This window comes from Chenopodium album, chromosome 7 (genome assembly GCF_948465745.1).
Source record: "Chenopodium album chromosome 7, dcCheAlbu1.1, whole genome shotgun sequence".
In the NCBI taxonomy this organism is placed as follows: domain Eukaryota; kingdom Viridiplantae; phylum Streptophyta; class Magnoliopsida; order Caryophyllales; family Amaranthaceae; genus Chenopodium; species Chenopodium album.
The window spans coordinates 43980852-43988394 of NC_137840.1; the positions used below are offsets into that span (position 1 = coordinate 43980852).

The 7543-nt window shown below is 36.5% G+C and overlaps 1 non-coding gene across 1 annotated transcript; it reads right to left on the bottom strand.

Annotated features, from left to right (window-relative positions):
• Nucleotides 1–6131: 6131 nt before the first annotated feature.
• LOC145641093 (small nucleolar RNA R71) lies at nt 6132–6237 on the bottom strand. Its single transcript, XR_014115160.1, has one exon. It is a non-coding gene; the product is annotated as a small nucleolar RNA R71 (small nucleolar RNA).
• Between the last annotated feature and the right edge of the window lie 1306 nt (nt 6238–7543).

Consider the following 7543-nt stretch of genomic DNA (forward strand, 5'->3'; position numbering starts at 1 on the left):
TCTGAACGAATAACAAGATGGGGGTCAAGGAAGTTACCCCCCAAAGTTACATTCCTCGATTTGAGTGGTTCTCGGACGGGACGTACTTGGCCGCCTGTGGCCTTAGTATAGAAAAGCCGAGAGGTAGCTGGCCGCTTGAATTTAACAGCTTTGTTACCCACATTGTTTCATTCATTTCATTTCTAACCCTTGTTGTTTGGTGCAGACATAGCAATGGGAAAGCTTCCTTCTCACAAGAAGCCAGCTGTCTCTGCAGCCGTCTACCGCTCGAACCTCAAACACGTGGATGAGCAGCCGCTAAGCGGCACTCCTCCGGTAACAAGCTATTCTACCTTGAAATTTTTTCAATGAATTACTTAGTGTAATTTTTCTCAAGATCTCACTTTAGAGTTCTTTGCAAGGTGGCTCATCAAAGCTTGCCCTCTCTTCTCAGCCGGATCCCAAACTGTGCAAGCAGTCGGCTGGTGACATTTCCTAGAGTCGCAGGAAACACGTTGCACTAAGCCGAAGAAGGGAACAGGAGCCTCTTCCCCTACTCACACTCTATCCAAGTCGGACGCTCAACAAAGAGTGTCAAAGAGTGGCAAGAAGCCACTCACCTCTGCTGTCGACGCAGCAGGCGGCAACGAAGCCGTAGGGGGAGAAGGAGGTAATTCCATTCGACCATCCGGTCATGCTTTTCAAAAAATGCAACTGTCTTCAAGAATCTTAACTTATAGAGTTTGTATTGGCAGATGCTCCAGCGAGGCCAACTGTCCTTCAGATGGCCAAGCGGATGCTCAGGACGCTTGATCCTGAGGACAAGGCGACCGTTAAAGGATTCGGCACCCTTGACCTTGACAAGGCGACCGTTAAGTGATCCTTTGTTTTCCAGCGGAGCAGCTGGTGCTGTCGGATGCTTCTGATCCGGCTTTTATAGCATCCAGGCTAACTCTTTTTCCGACCTTTGTTCCGGTTAGTACTCTAACTATTTTTTTTCGTGTTTCTATTTATTTTTCGGAATTTTGACCCTTTTATTGTTTTTTATCACATGTATTTTTAGTGGGTCGATCTAGGTGGTTGGGTGCCTCCTACAGCGGAGATCACACATACCAATGCTTTCAGATCGGTAATTCGTGAGACACTTCCAGCGGCCGAGGATGACGAGGGGTATCGTTCGTACATGAGTAGGTTGAGTCGGTATGTCTTTTATGTATATGTACTTCAATATTTCTATTTATTTTTTTGTTTCATATACATTTCTTTACTAACTGTCCTTGTATTCTTGGAACAGGTTCCGCAGGAGACCATGAACGGCATGGTGAGGACTTTATGTGCTTTCCGAGCTGCTTATCGGAGAGCCCTTGTGACTTTGTCATGCCATGATCATCGGATGATCGCGGTAAGTTTTATTTCTTTTTTTTTTTTTTTTTTTTGCAAGGAAGTTATTACATTACATATATTAATCTTCGTTTTAGATTTTACAGGATGTGCAACAACCGTCTAGTAATCGCCGAGCACCCTGATTCCTCATGTACACATTTTACTATATTTTTTAGGAAACCGATGTATATTTATTTTTTATTGTATATATGTCACATTTGTATATATACGTCATTATTATTTTTTTGTTTCCATGTGTACATTAATGCGAAAAATTTTCGAGGGAGGGAAAGGGTTCCAGACTGACCCCCTCGAAAAAATAAACAAACTCAAAAAAGAAGAAGGAAAAAAGAGAAAAGAAAATAAGAAAATAAGAAAATGAAAAAGAAAATTAAGAAGTAGGAAGTAGGAAAATAATAAAGAAAAATAAAAAGAAAAAAAAAAGAAAGTAGGAAAATACTATGGAAAAAAAAGAAAAAAAAAAGAAAATAAGAAAATAAAAAGAAAATAAGAAAGTACGCAAGAAAAGGGACACAAAGTGTTAGAAGGCAAGCGTATGATTCATCTTAAGATCTCGTGAAGATTCCGTCATTATATGAGCCAAAATACGGAAATAAACCCAACCTACATGTCACATCAGGGGAGACGCGCGCAACTACGTGAGTTGCGCGCGCCACCTGTCAGTGAACTTTCCTTTAAGTCGAATTTGCCGAAAATTTGCCCCTCTTGGGTCTATTTAAACGTAATTTTGTGTAGGTTTTTGATCATCTCGCATTCATTCGCTTAGTAACATAAGAAATTAAAAAGAATTAATCTCTCTAAATTCTTATTCTCTATCTTTTTTTTTAACAATGGTAAAGACCTTTGAACAATGTTTGAAGCAATGGGTCTGTAGACACCTAAAAATGTCTCCCCAAAACCAAACCCGATGATGAACAACCTTTCACCGCCACTATTGGTCGGGTTCTGTATTTAATCCCGAGTGTTCTTAAAAAATCGTGTTTAATTAGATTCAATTTTTGAATAGTCCATGGATCAGTCTTGATGTTTAGTCAAATCATAGTTTTTAATTTCAGCCTAAACCCTTTTTTTATTTTATTGTTTTATTATTTATTTTGTCCCAAACCTTTTATTCATTTTATTTACTTATTTTCTTATTTTAGCCCAAAGAATAATAATGAATCAGAAATGGCCCGAAATCATCAATCGACACTTAAAATGCTGAGCGAAATTAGGGTTAAAAAATGAATTTAGACGGAAAAACGGACCAAGACTCCCGCGTCACGGCAAGTGTTCATGAAAGGACTTTTCCAAATGTACAAGTACAAACGAATGCAAATCTTTCTAAACAAGTAAGGGAGTGCACGTTTCAAGATACCCGAGGTTGATTGAAACATAATTATCCTAAGCATAGGAACTAGAGAAACGCAATTCACTTTCATCCCAAACGGTCTTACCGCGTTCTCCCTACTAGTCTCATATATCTTCCCCTAGTGAGCATCTCAAAAGTTCCATGAAGGAACTAGAAAAAGAGATAATTTTGGCTACTCGACATCTTGACAATGCATCCCCTCTCCTTAGGCTTTAACTCATAATGCCCTCCCTCGGTATGTGACTCAACCACTAGGTCAAAAGTACTTTCCCAAAGGTTGTAACGAAAGGGCAAAAAGGGTGAGGGTAGGCTTAAAATTTGAAAATTTGGCGGTATTCCTAATTAGTGAAGCAAAGGGTGATCAAATCTTCTCCTCATAACCAAGCAATCGCCAAAAAAAAATAAACTAACTCCCCCAAGCTTATTCAAAGCTATAACCACAATCATATATACAAAAAGCGTAAACGCTTCTCCCCCAAGCTTAAAGGAAGCATTGTCTTCAATGCTTGAAAAGGGGAAAAGAATCACATCAAAATATTTTTGTATTTTTCTTACTTTCACCTTGTATTTTCATTTCTTTCAAAGCAATTGTCCATGCCTCTTTAATCTTAGGACGGCTTTTTACAGTTTTTGCATTTGCATTGTCCTTGCCTTTTTTTACTTTGGACGGCTTTTTTCATTTATTCATTTGCCATTATTCACAAAAATCACAACACAAACTTGCTTTCAAGAGAACAAAATATCGAAACTCCTCCACCACAAACTTCAACAATAATTATCAATTGCTTCACAAAAACCAAGAATGGAAACGAAAAAAGAAACAAAAGGCTCAAGATCTAAAGATGTGGCTTGAAAATATGGGAAATGGCTCAAATGGTTATCAAGAAGGAAAATGTAAACCCAATGAACTAAAAAGAAAGAAAATTAACCTAGAAAAGAAAAATTACCACCCCGAAAAGATGCCTTTGTCCTCCCTAGATGGCTCGGTCTCGAGTTTGAGAATTATGAGTCAAGATTCTAGATTAGGTCCGCAATAGTAAAGGATCCATGCCGCTCATGCAAATATATGAAGACTTGAAAAATAATGAACCTCACATGGATGTAGAAAAAACTCACTATTGGTGTCAATTCGACTATAGGAAGCAACTACCAACATGCCACAAATAAGTAGTATCCGGTTTTATGGTCCCACTAGTTCTAACCAACTACCTTAGTAATGTGTCTATTTTATATAGTATTTTACCCCCGTCCCTTGGTCATAATTAGTAGTGTTTTTAGCTCTTTAGATCCACTTTTATTACTAATTGGGTGTTTTCTAGTGTTTTCGTAGATTTGGTTGACTTTTGCAAGGATTTGCACTTTTGGAGCATTTTCCAGAGATATTATGGAGCAATTACGTGTACTGGAGAAGCACGACCAGATTCTATAGCCCAGGGCCGGTTAGAGTCATCGAACCGGTGATTAAGGGCTCGGTATATGTGATACCGGGGCATTTTGACCGAGTATTCAAGACCCGAAAAGGAAACCCAGATTGGCCCGAAGAATTGGAGCCCAATCGTAGTCAAGATAGTGGCCCAAGAGAGCCGCCCGACCAAGAAGGCTGGCGCCCGGAGGCGCGCCCGGCCGGGCGAGAGAAGCAAAGGTCGGCGCCCGGTGACGCGCCCGCCCGGGCGCGAGAAGCGTACAGATGAGCAAAAAGGCGCGCCCAAATACTCCGTAATAATCCTAAACTAAAACAAACTTAAACGACGCTAATCGTCTCCTAACAATAACACGCGTTTAGTACTCTTCTTTACCTTCTTTTACTCTCTCTTAATTATTTCTTAGATTTTCTCTCTCTACTTAGCTTTTAGATTAATTCTTTCTCTTATACTTTTGCTCTCAACTTTATTCTTAATTCTAGATTTATTTTGGTAACGATTTCTCTTCTCTTAATCTTAGTTGTTTACTTTATTCTTTTGATCATGTCTTGTTTTATTGCTTTGATTAGTTTAGTTATTATTATGTGTGAGTAGTTTTATTTCTAGGGTTTGTGGGGAACATAAATAATATGAAGGGGTGATTGATTGTTGTTAGTTGTCAATGCTAGATTAATTTCCTATTGATTGATTTAATGCTCTGTGACTAGATTAGCCCTGATCTTTTATGCATGAGTTTGACAATATTGATTCGAGATTCGACAAATGAGAATTGATGTTTAGGTCTAGTTTCAATAGGCAGGTTAATTTATAAATGGTTAAGTCGAGATTCGAAAGATGAGATTTAATACCGGTAAATTAATTGTGTGATTATGATACGTAGCGAAAGCCCTTTATGATCTGATTAATGTATGCATTGATGATTGATTATTATGTTTTACCCTGGAATATTATTTATTGGTGAGCTTATGCCCTAGATCCTTTTATTCATTGTTTTCTCCCTATTCTTAGTCTTCGTAGTTTAGTTTCATATTCAAATATATATATATATATATATATATATATATATATATATATATATATATATATATATATATATATATATATATATATATATATATATATATATATATTGTTTACCTCATAATCTAGATTATATTAGTTAATTAGGAATAGAAAGACTCGTTTCTCTGTGGATTCGACAGTACTTCCCTTTCTACATTAGTTTGAGGATTTAGGAATTACTTTTGATTAGGGGATACAACTTTATCCTGTCAAAATTTGGTGTCGTTGCCGGGGAAACGGCTTTATTTTTATTTCTGAATTTCTTTTTTGTAGTCTAGGTTATTCCTTTTTTGTCTTAGAGAACGTTAGTTCTTTGAGGCAAATCTCATATTTGCCTTAAGTTTTTATTTTTGTTTATGCCCAGGTGTTCCAGATCAGGGTGCATCCCATTCTATCTTGAGATCGAATGATCCTTACATAGACAGAAAAATCTTTACAAGCAAATCCTGGCGGATTCTTGTGATAATAATAATCACTGAGATCCTCCTACTGGTTCTAGCGATTCAGAGGTATCATCAGATCCAGAATCAGAGATGATGACTCCAAAGAAGCTTAGTGATTACTCACAACCAAAGCTTATAGATTTTCCACATCTCACTCCCACTCCGGCTCTTGATAGGGTACAATTTGAAATTAAACCTCAATTTATAACGATGATATAGAGGAAGCAATTTAGTGGAGCTAAGGGTGAAGACCCAAATTTTCACATTGTTGACTATTGTCAATATTGTAATACCATCAGGCAAGCCGGGGTCACACAAGACCAAATCAGGGTGATTCTCTTCCCTTTCTCTTTAACTGGAAAAGCCAAATTATGGTTTAATGGTTTAAATAGAACTGCACTTAGTATAACTGATTGGGAAACTCTTGTTTTGAATTTTTATAACAAGTATTATTCTGCAGAGAAAACAGCCGTACTACGGAGTGCAATTCAGAATTTGCCCAAGAAGTTGATGAAACTTTATATGAGGCTTGGGAGAGGTTCAAGGACTTACAAAGAGAATGCCCCCACCATAATTTGGCACAATGGCAGTTAATCCAAGCCTTCTACAATGACATTGGAAATTCATCTAAAATAATTTTAGATTCTGCAGCTAGTGGGAGTTTTATGAATCTTAATGTTGATGATGCAGGTCAGGTTATTGAAGATTGATCGGGATTAAATAGGTCGTTGGGACTACTAACCCTAACCAAATTAGAAATTTATAATACCTAAACTTACACTAAACTAGTTAGTGGCAAGTAAAGGGTCAAACCCAAAAGGACTAAGTGTATCAATTTGTGCTAATTAGACTACTAGGAAAGCTTGTGAGATAGAGAGAGGTTCAACTAAACAGAACTAAGAACAAATAACTAAAACTAGGGAAAGTGGAATCCAACTACATCAATACATTCAATAACATCATACAATTAGATGAAAATGACCTTGATTAGGAAAAATCAACATATTTAACTCACTCTCGCACAATTAAGCATGTTAATTATCCTACTAAACTAATTCACTCTCGTGCAACTAGCCTAGCAAAGGTATGGAAGAAATTAGGGCTCTCAACCAACTCACTCTCGCACAATCGATTGAAAGCACAATTAAGAACATAGAATCAATTAGCTAGAAAGATTCTAATCCATAAAAGCATCATCCATACACAATAATCAAGAAAAAATTCCATACTAATCACAATCAATCATTCAATTTATCAACATAACCTTCATCCATTTCCCTAGAACAAAATCTAAACTAACATAATGAAGAAAAACATGGAAAACAAGGTAAAATAACAATAAAAACAAGATTAAACAAATAAACTAATTAATCTACTCAAATCAATAAACAAGAAGCAAAAACTAAGAATTAAGCAAGAAATAAAGATGAGAGAAAGTTAGAAAATGCTCATTGAATAGATGAGAAGAAGTTCCACAAAATCGCTTCTTCAACCTCTCAAAAACTCCATGGAAATCCAAGCTTTCTCTCTCTACACTACTCCTAAACTAACCCTAAGAGAGAGAAAGTAAAGGCTAAATTAATCTAATCTAAAATAAAATGTTGATTGATTCCCCCTTTTAGAAAATAACCCAAATAGGGTATTTATAATACAAGCTAAAGTAAAATTAAAATAAAAGAAAGAAAACTAAAAAGAAATAAAAACTAAACTAAAACAATTAAAATACTAAACTAAAAACCAAAAAAAAAAAAACTAAACTAAAAATAAAATAAAAGAAAAGAAAATGAAAATGGGAAAAGAAACCCAAAACCCACTAAACCCCTCCAAAAACACAAAACAAATCAGACTACCCCTTTCCCCCTTTCACTTTCAAATTCCCCTTC